General features: G+C 47.2%; 1 long non-coding RNA gene and 3 other non-coding genes across 7 annotated transcripts; all 4 read right to left on the minus strand.

The window, feature by feature from the left end:
* Positions 1-2127: 2127 nt before the first annotated feature.
* LOC114100480 (uncharacterized) lies at positions 2128-11729 on the minus strand. 4 transcript variants are annotated; one of them, XR_003584078.3, is made up of 7 exons: positions 11583-11729; positions 10970-11107; positions 7781-7903; positions 7195-7276; positions 6822-6983; positions 4891-5148; positions 2128-2442 (listed from the first exon to the last, which is right to left on the minus strand). It is a non-coding gene; the product is annotated as an uncharacterized lncRNA (long non-coding RNA). The 4 variants fall into 4 exon arrangements; XR_003584077.3 differs by lacking the exon at positions 6822-6983; XR_003584080.3 differs by lacking the exons at positions 6822-6983; positions 11583-11729 and adding an exon at positions 11468-11557.
* On the minus strand, positions 4361-4494 carry LOC114100610 (small nucleolar RNA SNORA71). Its single transcript, XR_003584105.3, has one exon. It is a non-coding gene; the product is annotated as a small nucleolar RNA SNORA71 (small nucleolar RNA).
* LOC114100613 (small nucleolar RNA SNORA71) lies at positions 6302-6435 on the minus strand. The gene has a single exon (XR_003584108.2). It is a non-coding gene; the product is annotated as a small nucleolar RNA SNORA71 (small nucleolar RNA).
* Positions 8562-8695, minus strand: LOC114100611 (small nucleolar RNA SNORA71). The gene has a single exon (XR_003584106.1). It is a non-coding gene; the product is annotated as a small nucleolar RNA SNORA71 (small nucleolar RNA).
* Positions 11730-15913: the final 4184 nt, after the last annotated feature.

Raw genomic sequence — 15913 nt, forward strand, 5'->3', positions numbered from 1 at the left:
TTGTTCAACAAACCTCGATTTCAATTTTCTGATCATTTATCCACACTGGCCTCTTGTCTCTGCACTTGATGCTGGGGAGGGGTGAAGGTCGAAGAGTGAACACAAAAACACATGGTTTCTGCCTTCATTAAGCTTACAGCCCAAAACAAAAGCCCAGCAAACTTTCCTGCAAAGAGCAACAGATAGTCAATATTTTAGGCCTATATCATCTCTGTTCCAACTTACCTCTGCCATTGCAGAAAACACCCATAGACAAGAAGTGAGTGTCACTATAAATGTCACAAGAACAAGCAATGGTCCAGGCGTGGTGGTACACTGCCTGTAATCCCAGCAGCTGGGGAGCTTGAAGCAGGAGGATCATGATTTCAAAGGCTCTTTTAGCACTTGGCAAGGCCCTAACAACTCAGGGAGACCCTGTCTCTACACAAAATGCATAAAATAGGTTGGGGATTTGGCTTAATGGTTAAGCACTCCTGGATTAAATCCCTGGTACCAAAAAAAGAGCAGTGGGCCAGGTTTGACCTGTAGGCCAGTTTGCCAATCCCTGGTCTAAAAGAACAAACCACCAAGAGTTGACACTGAAAGCAAGCCTGATTTTTATTGGGAAAACTTCTAACAATCACTTCTGTTTTAAAGAGGCAAGTGGCTGAAACCCAAAAGCAACACTGGCAGGAAGATTTTTTAAGGCATGACCAGTTAACAGTTCATAGCCATCCTTCCTGTTGGATGTCAAACCTTCAAGACTCTCACACTCCTGCAAATGGACAACATGCAATTGTCCCTAACAATGAGATAGAATTTTTTTTTTTTTTTTGGTGGTGCTGGGGACTGAACCCAGGGCCTTGTGCATGAGGCAAGCACTAAGCTATATTCCCCACCCCCTTGGTTTTGTCTATTCCAGGATGGATCAAAGATTTCTCATCAGGAAGCCACAGCTTTCAATCCCCAGCACTAAAATAAGACACAGCTTTAATGATCTTTGATCAAGTTTGTCCCTGAGGTCTTATTGGACCAGCTTTATCTTATTATTTAGGCCTTTCATTTGAGGCCATTTTAACGTTTTCTAGAAATGTTAACAAATCTTTACAGGGAAGAATCCATCCTTCTGTCCTGACCCTTAGGATGTTTTCTCTATGCCCAGATCTGACCCTCTGTAAAAGGCGGATGAGTCGATACAAGGACTTGGTTAATGCATCATCTCTTTGCTGCAATTACCCACTAGCCACATCTGTCCTCCACCTGCCCATCCTGTTCCAATAGTGGCTGCCCCACGTTCACACTACTCACACCCTTACTCCACAGCTTCTCACGCTAACACCAAGCAGTTTATGTCCATGGGAGGCTGGCCAACTAGTTCATTTATCTACTTTTTTGGTTTTAGCAATGAGAGGTCCCACTTTCTGCCTAAGCCCTCAATTTATGGACACCGTGGTCTTCCTAATACCAACCACCTTTTCAAACTCCTGGCTTGACTATCCTGAAGTGTTTACGGCCTGGATACGACATGTCCCCCAAAGACTCATGTGCTAGAAGACTTGTTAACAAGGGCAGCAATGTTAACTCCCTTTTGGAAAGGGACTGGATGGTTCCTCATCAGTGAAACCCACTGATGGATTAATAATTTGATGCCATCATGGGGAGCCAGTGATTAGTTGGAGGAAGGTTACTAGAATGATTTGTTTCCCGCTTATGCCTCCATCCTGTTTGGGGCTGCTGCCATGAGCTAAGCAGTTTTCCTCAGCCACACCTTCATCACACCCTGCCTCATCTAAGGTCCAAAGCAACAGAAGCCAGCAACCACGGACTAAAATCTGACAGTTGAGACAAAAATCAATCTTTCCTCTCATAATTTGTTCACACCAGGTATTTTTTCATAGTGACAAAAAGCTAGCACAGCCCTCAGCTCACAATCCCTGAATGTGAGCAGTCAGTCACTTCCTAGTCCTGACTATACATCTCACATACCCTGCCTCCACATCCAGCCTCCTACTTAGGTTGTTACTAATTTAAAAGGCAGGCAGAGGGGACAGGGTTTGTTGCTCAGTGGTAGAGCACTTGTGTGTGAGGCACGGGGCTCAATTCTCAGCACTGCACATAAATAAATGAATAAAATAATCAAGGCCCATCAACATGAAAAAAAAAAGGAAATTTTTATTGAATGGGGGATGGGGGGACAGGAAGAAACACAGCACATGCCTGTAATCCCAAGTGACTCAGGAGGCTGAGGCAAGAGGATGGCAAACTCAAGGCCAGCCTGTTCAACTTAAGAGACCATGACTGCAGGTACAGGCAGACAGATGGAGCTGGGCTTTCCTGTCCATGGCCCTGGTTTCTGAATGATCTCAGCATACAGTAGGGAGCAGCTGGCAGTGAAGCTTCATGGGATGACATCACTCTCAATTCTCTGCCCCTCTGGTGTCCATGAACAGCACCCACCAAGATCTAAAAGAAAAGGCTGTGAGATAGTGGTCTGGGGTTTCATTTGCCCTCAGCTTCTGATAATGGCTTCCAGGGCCCCTGGCATTAACTTAACCACAATGAGAAGCATCAGCACACCCAGATCCCAATCATCCCAAGGGCCACGGACTCCCTGGCCTGGGAATGTCCTTCAATAGTCTCTGCTTCTACAGGTATGAGACCTAGACAGTTGAGGAAGCAGAAAAGTAGTAAGTTTGGCACCATCTTCTCCTGTCCAAACTGACACCACTGAGGGGCTCCCAATCAGCAGGTTCTTGTTTTATAAAGAGTTAAAAAATACCTTGGAAGCTCAGTTTTTACAGTGTCTTGACAGGAGTAATATCCATGTATTTGTGCACCAACTGTCAATTTGTTGCTTATCAATGTCAATTTGTTGCTTATCCCCCTCTGGGCACACACCCGAAGATGAATCACTTCATAAAGACAGAGGAATGCCCATGTTCACCACAGCACCCTTCCCCATGTCCAAGACACAGAAACAACATGAACCCAAAGAGATCAAGAAAATGATATATATGTCTACACACTGAGACAGAGTAAGGGAACAGAATATTATTCAGCCTTAAAAAAAAGGAGATCCTGCCATTTGTTACACAGATGGACTTAGAGGACATTATGCTATGTGAGATAAGCCAAAAGCTCTCACTTATGTGGACTAAAAAGCAGGTGGTAGTGGGAAATGGGCCAGTATAAATCAAATGATTTAGATATGTAGACTGAGTTAGCGTGAGGACTATCATACCATGTTAAGAGGTTTTGTTAAATTCATTTTCTAAGATTTTAATTGCTCTTGCAATACACATACCTTAAAAAAAAAAAAAAAAAAGATAATCCCAGCCCAGACAGGCACAGTGGCTAGGATATGGCTCAGTGCTTAAGCACCTCTGGGTTCAATCCCCAGTAGGGAAAAAAGTCTTGTGTGACAGATGTTAATCTGCTTTACGAGGATAACCACTTTATTATTTTATAACATGTTACAGACCTCAGTGATTGGAACAGATCAGGGGAAGGAGAGAGGTGACGGGGGCCTGTGTCTACCGTCTGGTGTGTAAGGGTTGAGTTCACCTATCTGTCCATATTGTGTTTTGCCATCCTTGATTACTACTGTAGTCCCTGCCCCCTTAATTGAAGACCAGTGGGAAAATCCATACCTGATGGACTGACCATGGGCCCTCTTTAGGGCAAGGTCTATGGGTAGACTAAAATAAGGTAAGTTTCATCACCAAAGAAATTCCTCAAATGGGAGAAGAAAATGAGACAAATGCCTCAACCTCAGGCAGGCTGCTTTATCCAAGGGCATTTTCCTGTGACTGCTCAACAGAAAGAACTCTATCCTTATAGGAACTTGCCTCCTTTTTGTCCAAAAGTGACAAGAGTTCCAGGCCCAAAGCAGATTGTGACAAGACATATAGAGACATAGAGCCACTGCCCTGAAGAAGCTTACAGCAAACAAGCATGGTGGCCAACACCAGTAGCAACTCAAGAGGCTGAGGAAGGAGAATCTTGAGTTCAAAACCAGCCTCAGCAACTCAGTGAGGCCCTATCTCAGAATTAAAAAAAAAAAAAAAAAAAGCTGGGGATATGTCTCAGTGATTAATTGCCCCTAGGTTCAATTCCCAGTACATGAGAAGGGTATGATGAGCAAGACCACAGTGACCAGTGACCAGAGCTGGGGCTGAGGACAAGAAGCATGGGGCAAAGATAGAGGAGAAATGACCTCTACTGTGATTGCAAAATCAGCCTATGAACAAAGTCCCCTGGGGCAGAGCCCTGCCTTGATTCCCTTTCTATAAGGCCCCAGTGCCCACACCATGCTAGAAGGTGCACTGCAGTGGCCTCAGCACCAGGTATCAGGAGGTAAGAAAGAGTGAGAGACAATATATGTACAAAAGCTCCAGAGTTTGAAAGGGACAAAAGCAGACCCTCCAAACACGGGGAAACGCTTTCAGCAATTCCTCTCCCTGCACTATCAATGACCAGGGCACGGGTAGCCCATGATCACTTTCGAATACAGGGGCAAAAAAAGACAGGCCAGGGCCAGCAGCTGAGGAAAGGGCCCTGGCCAGGATGAGAGACATAGTGACTCAGAAAAGGGACACAGTAACTAAGTTTACTGGTTGTAACTGTACCAGCTGCCCCTGGTTCTCAAAGGTACTCTAACATGGGGCTTCATAAGCTTTGGCCTAACAATGAGATGGAAGTCCAAGTTTGGGAGTAATGTGGAGTTCATTAGGTCTGGAGGTCTGGAACTGAGTCATAAAAAGTATCCCACCAAGGTTCAGAAAAAAACACCAGCTAACTTTCTGACTTCCCAAAGCATTTTAACAAGCTACTGCAGAACCAAGCAAGGATGAGGGCTACATAGGTCCTTGCAGAGCTCCTGGAAACCAAGGGGAGCTCTATAATACCTACTGTGTTTAACAAAAGCTTCTTCTGCTTCTCAGAATGGGAGAGGAGAGTTTGGGGAGCATGTCCCTGCAGGCCACAGTGAGGGAGCAAACAAAAGGAAGCAGCCTTTGCCTTGGTCTTGAAGCTGAACATCACTGTTCTCTCTGGAGAAGCATCCAGGATCCATACCTCAGGAGCATCATAGCCCAGCCTCCCTTTTTTTCTTTTTCAGCCTCCTCTTAATGACAGGGGGCTGCTAGGCACAGAGGACAGCTGACAATCCTGCAGGGACAAGAAGCCACATACATCATTTATCAGTCAATCACCCAAGATGTTCACCACGAATTAAAAAACCCATCTCTCATCAGGTGGTTAGTGCAAGCCTGTAATTCCAGCAACTTGGGAACTAAGGCAGGAGGATCCGATTGAGATCAGCTTCAACAATTCAGCAAGACCCTCATTTCAAAATAAAAATAAATCTCAGTGGGGATGGAAGGGGCTAAAAGGTGACAAACAGATTTCTCTTCGCTCTCCACTTCTTTCTTCATTTTTTCCCTTCTCTGGCCTCATGCTAGGCATGCTGGGCAAGCGCTCCACTATTGAGCATGACACCCCCAGCCCTTTTTGATTCTGAGACAGTTTCACACTAAGTTGCTGAGGCTAGCCTCGACTTGTGATCCTCCTTCTTTAGTCTCTCAAGTCACTGGGATTACAGGCATGCACTACCACACTCAGCTCATTTTTTTTTTTAATTTTTATACTTTTCTTCATTCTTTTTTTGGAGGGATGGGCACTGGGGCCTGAACTGCTACTGAGCCAAATCCCTAGCCCCATTTTGTATTTTATTTAGAGATAGAATATCATTGAGTTGCTTAGCACCTCACCATTGCTAAGGCTGGCTTTGAACTTGGGATTCTCCTGTCTTAGCCTCCCCGGCCATTGGGATTACAGGCATGCACCACTGAGCCCAGCTCATTCTTTATCTTACAATTTCACCCATTCCTCCAGGGTCAGCCCGAGAACCAGGCATTCTAAGATGAGCCTCAAAGGCCAGGACAAATGGCAGAGGAATGATAAGCACAGAACAGTGGCCAGTGAGTCATGCCAATGTATACTTCATAGGGACACGGAGGAGGCAAAACCTAGAGGAGCCATGCAGACTGGGAAGTGAGGTGGTGTACTGAGCTGGACACCCTACCACTATGAGCACTCACCCTTTCCTTCCTCTTATTAGTACACACTTAGGAATCTCTATTAAAGGACAACATGTAATAAAGCCCTAACTTAGGCACACACAACCCTGCACTCGCCACCTCACAACACTGGATTCTGTTCTGGGCAACCCTTCCACATATAATCCACACATGACATCCCCAGCCAGATATCATGAGGCACCAAGAAACAACTATAAGGGTTGGCAAAAGATAAACTGGAGTGTGGGAAAACTACAGGGTTTGGAAGGGATGGGTGGACCCTCCAAACACGGGGAAAATGTCTTCCAGCCATTCTTCTCCCTGCACTATCAATGACCAGGGCACAAGCAGCCCATGATCACTTTCGAATGCAGGACCAAAGAAAGATCAAGGAAGGGCCAAGGACAGGAAACTAATGCCAGGGGCCTAGTCCAAAACAAAGAGCACAGAAATCCTGCAGCTGCCATCTAGCATACAAAACCCCATAAAACTGCCAAGGTGAAACAGAGGAGATACTTGCAACAAAAAACACTGGAAAAACCTACGGGCCAGAGATCAGGCTCACATGGACATGTCCAAAGACCTATTTATTACATCTTTGTTTTCCATACCAGGAAACTGAGGTTCAAAAATAGGTCAGACCAGCCCCTGGCTGGCATCTGGGAACCTGGGTCTCGGCATGTTCCCATCTCAGCAGTGAACTGATCAGGGTGGCTCACCAAGCCCAGACTGCAAACAGTGTGGTTTAGACCCACCACTTACTTTCCTCCTGGGAGCCTGGACTTTTACTGCATGCCAGGAAGACGGTGTTCACATGACCAGACCTCAGTACAAGCCCTGGGCTCAAGTCTCTATTGGGCTTCTCTGAGCAGAAACACGGCACACATGGGGAGGCCTACCCACTGCTGGGGAAGAATGGGTTCCCTGTAAGGGATGAGGGATGGAAACAGCATTAAAAAGCCTGCAGACTCCTCCTGACCCCACCTTTGTCCTTTTTTCCTTTAACATTTGGCTGTACATCCTGTCTGCTGCTATGATAAATCTTAACCATCGAGTACAACTAGAAAGAAACTAGCCAGACATGGTGGCAAAAAAGGATTTAAGAAGCAGGTATGGATGGGGTGGTGGCACAGACCTGTAATCCCAGTGACTTTGGAGATGCTGGCAGGAGGACTCAAAGTTCTGAGGCCAATCTGGGCAATCTGTCAAGGCCCCATCTGAAAATTTAGAGATAGAATAAAATGGGCTGGGGATATAGCTGAGTGACAAAATGGTTCAATCGCCAGTGCCTTAATAAAAAGCAGCAGCAGGTGTGAGTGGCTCTGATGCCCAATTCTACCACTTCTCACCATGACTTGCCACTGCTGCAGAGCTCTGCAACCTCGAGAACCACCTGTTCCGCACAGCCTCCAAAGGCATGTGAAGGGCCAAATGTGATCCAGGTTCCTCAATAAAGGTCAATCCTTTATCATCCTTGCCTCCCCCTTCATCACCACCCCATGCACCAGGGAAAAGGAACATGACTTTAAGGGGTGCAGAAAGTCACTCTCCAGAGAATGAACCAGAGATGCTTATCTCAGCACCTGTGGTCTGACCTTCTCTTGTATGAAAACACCTATGGCCAAGCCTCTGTACACACTGGCACATAAATGTTGACTAAACACTTATGACCATCACCTAAATAGCCAAGATTTATTATAGGAACAAGACAAGCAGCTTACCTCTAGGAAAGGGGCAGGAGATCTTAGTCTAAACCAGTGTTATCTCTTGTGCCAACTGTTACTAAGGGCTCTGTTCAAAAGGGTGTTGAATGCGCTGTGTTTCTCTAGCAGCATCTGGGCAACCTGGAAGAGGTGATGGTGCAGGGGGGCTGTGTTAGTATGGGCTGCTGCCATAAATCCCTCAAATTATATTCTGCTCTGCCCACCCTGGATCTTTGCCACCTTACCCACAGCTGGAGGAAGAACCTTTCCCAAGGCCACAAGAGGCCAGGACCTAAAGAAGTAGACCACATGTAGAATTCTTCCAGTGGGGGAAAAAAAAAAAAACCTACTCGCACCCCGAACCCCACATCCATACTCATGTTGCATCTCAGCATCTCCTCCCTGCCAACACTCCACGAGGTAATGAACCCCATCTCCCTTACAGTAGACATTCTCCCCATTTTTCATTTGCCCTACCCTGACAGAACACTAGCATTCAGAGCAAAGCAAGATACAGAGGAAGATACTGCCCTCAGGATCACCTCAGAGTAAAGAGACAAGCAAAGCACCAACTTCCATCCAGTCTGATTAGCTCTATGGGGGGAATACAGGCAGAGAACACTCCTGGCAGAAGGTGATGGCCACTGTCAAGACTCCACACCTAACCCACTACTCCTGGGAGTCAAGTCCACATTCTTCCCTCATGTAACACAACAACCTGCCCTGGGCCAGGGAAAAGAGCCAATGCATTCAATTAGATGATGCCAGCATCCCACCATCAAATACGGGGACAGAGAGGTGTGGGAAAGCTCCAGGGTTTGGCAAGGACAGAAGTGGACCCTCCAAACACGGGGATACGCTTTCAGCGGTTCCTTTCCCTGCACTACCAATGACCAGGGCACAGGCAGCCCATGATCACTTTCGAATACAGGGGCAGAAAAGGGCAGAGAAGGTGAGAAAGGAGGCCGTGGCCACCATCTTGGGAAATGACCTCAACTGGAAAGAGACCAGCAACAAGGAAATGCTCACATTTGCAGTAGTAATCCCAGAAGTTGCTTCTGACTGATATCAGATACATAATCCCTATCTTACACAACAGAAGGACCTTTCTTATTTGGAGAGTCTTCTGTTTGACTCTTGTTGTTGGCTGGTACGGGTTAAGTTTATGCATGCAGGATAAGATGACAGCTGTTAGGACTGTGCTCTACTGTGCTGCTGTCCCAGCCCAGGCCATTTTCCATGTGTTTGACACTGGTCTCCAGTTTTAGCAAGCCCTGTGCCCTTTGTTTCTTCCCCTGCATTCAAAGTGATTACAGGCTGCCTGTGTATTGATCTTTGGTAATATAGGAAAAGTCTCAAGGTGTCCTCATGTGCAGAGGGTCCACTTTTTTCCCTTCCAGAAGCCATAGCCTTAGTGGGATAGTGGCAGTTACTTGAGCCTATGCTAGAGCTTTTGGTGCATAACCAGAGCCTGTGCTTCCCCAGGTGTTTTCCTTTTGGTGAATATCATGGTTTCTTGGACATTTTGTAAGCAGTGCCAAGTGGGCTGATCCTGTGCTGGCTTCTTGTGTCCTGAGGGAGTGCCATGTGATTGCTTTGAGAGAGAGAGGTAAACAGGTAGGTAGATGTCTATCTGTCCCCTGCAAGAGCAGGGATTGTGAAGTTCTAGGTAGGTGGTACCCTGCCTGGCTCTCTGGAATGAATGTTCTCTGCAGGCTTCGAGGCTGGCAGTGTTTAGGTGGTCTGGAGCAGGGAATGAGAACGCCAGGTCACACTGCTTCCTTTTCTCTGAGCTCTTTTCCTTTGTCTAGCAGGACAGGTCTGGGCCTTCTTCCTCCTTTGTAGAGCTGCTGCAGAGAAGGTGCTTTCAGAACTTGATTGGGGTCTGGGAGTCCCTAGGTGAGATGTTGGGAGGAAGGCAGCAGTGTGTTGGGATGGACAGACCTGTGTTTAACTTAATTTCCAGTGACCAGCTCTGGTCGTCAGCGTGCCTCAGTGGAAATACTGTCAGATTTTCGATTCAGTACCACTCATACCCAGTCTCTGGCTTGCAGTCTTATAATTTCTTTTTTTTTTTTTTTTTTATAAATGTATCTGTTTTTTTTTTTTATTTATTTTATTTTTTTAGTTATCGGCAGACACAACATCTTTGTATGACACAACATCTTTGTTTGTATGTGGTGCTGAGGATCGAACCCGGGCCGCACGCATGCCAGGCCAGCGCGCTACCGTTTGAGCCACATCCCCAGCCAGTCTTATAATTTCTACCAGTCTTCCTGTCACTTCTGAGAAGTGGAGGGCAAAAGGGGACCCATACCTGTGTTGTGTCTGTTGACACCTCAGACACAACACAGGTATGTCAGAAGCCAGGTGCAAAGAGGCATCTAAAATTGGCAAGAAGGAGCATTTTAAAAAGTCAGGAGTGGTGACACATGCCTGTATCAGCAGCTCAGGAATCTGAGGCAGGAGGATCAAAACCAGTCTCAGCAACTTAATGAGATCACGTCTCTAAATAAAACATAAGGGCTGAGGATGTGCTCAAGGGTTAAACTCCAGTTCATGCCCCAGTACAAAAAAAGAACAGCAGTGAACCCTTGAGTGTGGACAATCCACATTTAGCAATTCTTCTCCCTGCACCATAAAAGAAAGGTACGGGCAACCCCAAATCATTTTCAGATACAGGGGCAGAAAATGGCAGGTGAGCCCAAAGAGAAGCCCACATTAGGATATTAGCTCACACAAACAGTCCAAGGAGGAGAAAGCAACCCATTCAAGCCCAGGATCCATGGAGCAAAAAATTAAACAATTCTACCCACCCCCATCAAAAAAGCACAGAGAAAGATCACTTTCCATCAAAATGCTTAAAACTAATCACTCAAAGCACAAAATTAGTTATCTGCATTTAGGCAGGCCTGAGGGCTCAAAAACAAGGGCAGTCAGAGGCTCTCTGCCCTCATGGAACTTTGGCAGCTTCCCTACTTTACAGAAAGTAAAGCTCAGGAAAATGAGGAAACTTAGTCAAGATCTGACTTTTTACTCCTCAAATTCAGCCTCCTCCCTTACCCCAGGCTTCACTCCGCACAGGGGCTTTGCCACGCAGTTCTCAGAACACTACAGAGCTCTACCACCTTCCTCTCTGCTGGTGTCCACAGAAGGCAATCCAGAAGTCACCCCTGGTTTCTAGTGCCCATGAATAGCAGTACTTACCCGGGGACATCCTCCCCCTGGACACTGAATGCCCCGGAGGGAATCCAGAGAGAAGAGGGCGCTGGCTGCTGCAGAACCAGCAAGAAACATCCAGGAGAGAGCTTTCATGTCTGCAGGAGAGGCGTTCAACAGCGAGGCCTAGGCAGAAAAAAAACACAGGAAAGGGCTTTCGGTGCACAGCAAGGACTTAAACCTCCACCAACCAGTGTCCAAAATGGGTTTTAGGTCTAGCCTTAAAAAGCGGCGGAGGGGAACGTGAGCCAACGTTCCTACCACGCGGCACAAAGACTGAGCCTGTCTAGACGACTCAAAGAGCTTCGGGCTTTCTAATGCCAAGTCGGAGATCGAGGACCGGGTGTGAAAAACCCAGAAGCTCTGCACCCTCTGCTAGGCTCAAGGCCCGAGGCAACCCTACTCCGCACGAGGCTGGGGGCGGCCTAGGCCGCTGCCTTCCGTGGGCCTTTTCCCGGGACATGGGTAATAGGGCTACACACGCACCGTGTGAGACGGACTCCGCCTGAAGCTGACCCCCAGAGGCCTCTCCGCTCCTTGGAGCCTCGGTTTCCTCTAATGGAGCGAGAGGCGCAGACCACATACCCCGCAGTAAACTCACCCCGACGCCCTGGCGCCGGGAAGCGGCGGAGACAGGGCAGACAGCTGGGGAAGTTGCAGGATGCTTGGCGATTTCGAGAGATGGCGAGAGAGCGCGCAGGATGCCAAAAAAGAACAAGCACGCGACAAGACCTCCCTTTTCTTAGCCCGCGACGGCGGAAATAGAGCTACGCGCGCGGCGTGCGGCCTAGAGCGGCACTTCCACAGGGCGGAACCCGGGCGCGCAGATTTATAGCGCCCCTGGCGGAGAGGAGGTCCGCTTCTGACTGGAAGGATCGGGATAGTTTTCCAAAGTGGCCTGGAAGTTTTGAAGAAATCTTCCCTTATATACTTTGCCTTTCTGTTTGTTCTGAAGCTATTCCTTGTTCACTGATTTGTCATTAATCTGTAGGAATGGTCAGCCTTCCTCAGTAGGCTCTGTTACTAGGTTAAGTTTGCGAATGTGTTTAGTTTCTAATTCTTTCTGACTCCCTATCCAGTGTACATCTGCCTGATTCACCACTGTATTTTAGCACTAGTTCAGTGGCTGCCACAGTAGAAAGAATGAATGAGTTCTACCCATGTACTTCTTTGTACCAGAGGGTGAGAAGGAGAGGAGTCCAGAGAGGCAGGCAGGGAATGAGTTCTTTACCAAACTTCGTCCTAAAAATACATGGGATTGGCAGGCAGAGAAAGCCCTTGAAGCAGTAGAGACCTGACCAGATTCTCACAGCCTATCAAAGACAGGCTTGGGAGTGGGCCCATGCCCCCAAATTCTCACAATAATGAATTCTGCCTGTGTCCTGGGCCAGGTGTGCCTCTTGGACATGGGCAATGCTGCCCTTGGCGCTGAGGAGGAGGGGGCCTCCCAGGAAGATTTCTGAGTTCACTGTCACAGGGGAGAAATCCAGAATTGACCTACACAACCACGAGGGAAAGGAGGGTCATGGAGTGTGAGAACACCACATATTCTATACCTGGGAGAAGTCCATGGGATTCTGAGACTGTGAGAATATTGGACATGTGGGGAGGAGCCTTGAGGTGCTGTGGCTGAGAGGACACTGGACAAAGGGCTCAGGATGCATCCTTGCGGCTGCACAGTCCTCTCCTGCCTCCTCCTCTTGCTCCCACTCTTCATGCACCCCCTCACTAGTAACCAGCCTTGGTTTTTGATTCTGAAAAATGGGTAGTCATGGCTCCTCCCTTGTAACTCTGCTGTGAGAATTAAGCCAGAGGTCCCTGTGGGGTTTCTTTTTTTTTCTGTGGTCCTGGGGATTGAATCCAGGGTGCTGTACCACTGAGCAATAGCCCTAGCCCTGTGGTATTCTTCGTGAGGCAGAGAAATCGTGCTTTGTTTGACAAATTTAAGGTCTCCCTGTCCAGAAGAAATATAATGCAGGCTACATATGTAATTTTACATTTTCTAAGTCACCTTTAAAATTTTTTTAACTGAAATAAATTTTAATTATGTATTTTTATTTAACCCCATACTGTAACTAAGATATTATGGCAGCATGTAGCAATAGTTTAAAATTACAAATGAGATATCTACCATTCTTCTTCTTGTATGAAGTCTTTGGAATGTGGTGTGTTCACATTCACAGCATATTGCATTTCAAATTGGCTGTATTTTCAGGGTAGGGGAGCTCCACATGGCTTGTGGCCCCTGTTCTCATCAGCTCAGGTGTGAGACACTCTGGCTTTGGTCAGTCCCTTAGAGCTAGAAGAGAAAAGCAAGCAGGAAGCCGAGAACATGTCCTTCCCATTGCCCCTGCTTCTGAACCTGGACACCCTCCGAGGGGCTTGCCCTCCTGCCTAATTAGACTGAGGCCCCTTTGCTCTCGACTGGAGAGTAAGGCACAACTGCCCTCAGAAAGCTGGGGATGGACAGAGCCACGATTCAAACCTACATTTTCTTTTGCATTACTCATCCCCATAATGCCAGGGAAGTCATCTTGGCTGGTCCATTTCTGCATTCCTAGTGCCTACAAGGAGGCTGAGCATCTAAGAAGAGTAGTCGAGGCTTGTTAATCATGGTGTGACAAGGATGTCAAAATGGATGTTTCAGCTGATGAAGCACCTGAAATTACGATTTGATAGGCAATAAAGAGTTGGATAGGCATGTGTGTGAGTGCGTGTGAGTGTGTGTGTGTGTGTATGTGTGTGTATTGTATAGTGAGCAGGTACTTTACCACTGAGTTACACCTCCAGCCCTTGCAAGACTTGTTCTTACCCAATAATGGTCAGAAGAGTTACGAGACCACCCTGATGTTTTTGTAGGGACTGGAAAAAGACACTTCTGTTCAGCAAGTATAAAGAGACACTTGTAAATGATTACATATCAGAATAACTCCTGCATCGCATTAATGAAGGATTTGGCTACAGCTGAGAAGGCAAAATTCTACCATCTGGGAATCTGTGACCTTATAGTGGCTGAGGGATCCTCAGGGCCTACAGCCCCTTCCCTTGAGGAGATGGAGTTGGGGCTGACTGGACAGATTGTTCCAAGGAGGTGTTGCCTAGGGTCTAAATGAGAAGTCAGCAACTAGCCACATTGGGCCTACAGGAGCCCTAACCCTCTCCCCACACCACAAATGGAAACCATGCTGAATATCTTGCTGGGTCTATTCATTGTCCTGCTCTGCTTGTTTATGATCCTCTGTTACTGCACGTATCAGCAGCAATAAACTTGGTCTCCTGAAGTCTGGGACTAAAACCTGATGGACACCTTGGCCAGCCCAGTCGCCCAGGGCAATTCAGCTGCTCTTGATCTGCCCCATAGACTACTATATACGTTTGTGCGGGTTGTGAACTGCACAATTTCTGGGAGCACTATTCACATCATAGTCTGTGGTTGAGAAGCAGCGATGCTGGAGGAGATTGGCTGAGCTGATGACTCGGAACATCTTTGGCTACAGGGAAAGAAGATATTTTCCTAGTAAGCCCCCCTCAGTGCAGCAGAGTGACCCTCTATTACATATTTCAACACATAAATAGTGAGACCTTTTAATAAAGACCCTTGAGCACTTTTCTCTCCAATTCATGAAGTCAAACAGAAGATAATTAAACCTGGTATAGTGAAACCTGGGCAAGGCCACTAGAAAAAGAAAAGGGTTTGCAAGCAGTGGGGAGACTTTCTGGGAAATACTTCCCTTCACTCCTTTGACACATTCTCGTTTCTCAAAGTTACTTTCTGAGAGTCAGTCGTTTCCACTCTTTCAGCAGCTCTGGGAGGAATCAGTCACCTTGGAGGTCCCTGTATCATCCTCAGAGAAAAGGAGAGTGAAACACTATCCCTGAAGCACCCATCTCCACTCCTCAGAATCTAGGGCACATAAGGGAATAATGGGAGTAGGTCCAGGCCAGAATGTCCAGATGCAGACATTATGTCGAAGGCACTGGCTTTCTCTTGTGTCTGATGGGATTTAGGGTAAGTTACTGCTATCTGCAGAAAGCTACTTTCTTGCATGCAGGCCAAGTTCCTTGAAATGTGGTCATACAATTGGACAAAGCAGGCTAGCTGATGCTGATGCTGTCACTGCTTCTGTAATCTAGTAATCTAATCTATAAATGCCCCCTCCCTGTGGTGACTGGTCCAGAGGGCAGTGTTCAGCTGGCTCCTGCTGGACACAGCATTATGGGGATGGAGGGACTATTGTCTTATAAAGGCACCAGAGGCACTGTGTGAAGCAGGTGTACCTGTCCAGCCCCTCTACCCTGAACTTTCTGGCGAAGCACCCATCTGGCCTGCTTCACAGGACCTTTCTGACAAAGTATCTGTCTAGCATGTCACCACTGGATCTTCCCTGTAGTCATTTTTCAATAAACTTTCTGTCTCACATCCCATTTCTGTGTTTCTTCTTTGGACTCTCGGCAACCTATCCTCTCCCACTGGTGTAGTACAGCTGGGCTACACCAGTAGTCCATTATCTAACTTATCTTGAGGGTGTATTGGGAGGTGTTCAGTGTGTAAATGTCACCTCTCAGGGGCCCTGTGGCCTGAGCTTGGGATGCTTAGCCAGATCCTGGCTCCTGCCTGGTAAAGCTCACCCAGCAGGGCCTGCCCTGTGTGACGGTGGGCTTTGCAGGAGGGTGCCTGAAACCCCTGAAAGGGAGGAGGGACAGTTATGTTAGTCAGCTATCCATTCCTGTAACAAAATACTTGACCTGAAAGTATCAGCTTAGAAGGAGGATAGATTTATTTTGGCTGACAGTTTCAGAGGTTTCAGTCCATAGTCACTTACTCCCATTGATTCTGTGGCAAGGTAGTACATAGCTGCTCACCTTATGGTGGCCAGGAAGGAGGTGAGGGGCAAGAGGAGAAAATCAAGAACAAAATATACCCTTCAAGGA

Source organism: Marmota flaviventris, chromosome 2, assembly GCF_047511675.1.
Source record: "Marmota flaviventris isolate mMarFla1 chromosome 2, mMarFla1.hap1, whole genome shotgun sequence".
NCBI classification, from domain to species: domain Eukaryota; kingdom Metazoa; phylum Chordata; class Mammalia; order Rodentia; family Sciuridae; genus Marmota; species Marmota flaviventris.